Source organism: Sylvia atricapilla, chromosome 25, assembly GCF_009819655.1.
Source record: "Sylvia atricapilla isolate bSylAtr1 chromosome 25, bSylAtr1.pri, whole genome shotgun sequence".
Classification (NCBI taxonomy): domain Eukaryota; kingdom Metazoa; phylum Chordata; class Aves; order Passeriformes; family Sylviidae; genus Sylvia; species Sylvia atricapilla.
In genome coordinates, this window is record NC_089164.1 from 4,874,049 (window position 1) to 4,874,312 (window position 264).

The window sequence follows — 264 nt, forward strand, 5'->3', positions numbered from 1 at the left end:
GCCTCGTGACGTCAGTGCGCCGTGACGTCACCGCGCAGCAGCCGGGCAGCTGAGGCCGCGCGGCGCCGCCGGGAGGAGCGGGCGGCGGGCAGGGCGCCCCCTGGCGGACAAAGCGGGGAGGGCGCCGAGGGGCGGGAACGAGGGCGTGGTCACGTGGGGGCGGGGGGCCAACGAATGGGGCGGGGCCAGAGAATGGGGGCGGGGCCAGAGAATGGGGGCGGGGTCAGAGAATGGGGGCGTGGCCACAGTCTGAGGCGTGGTCGG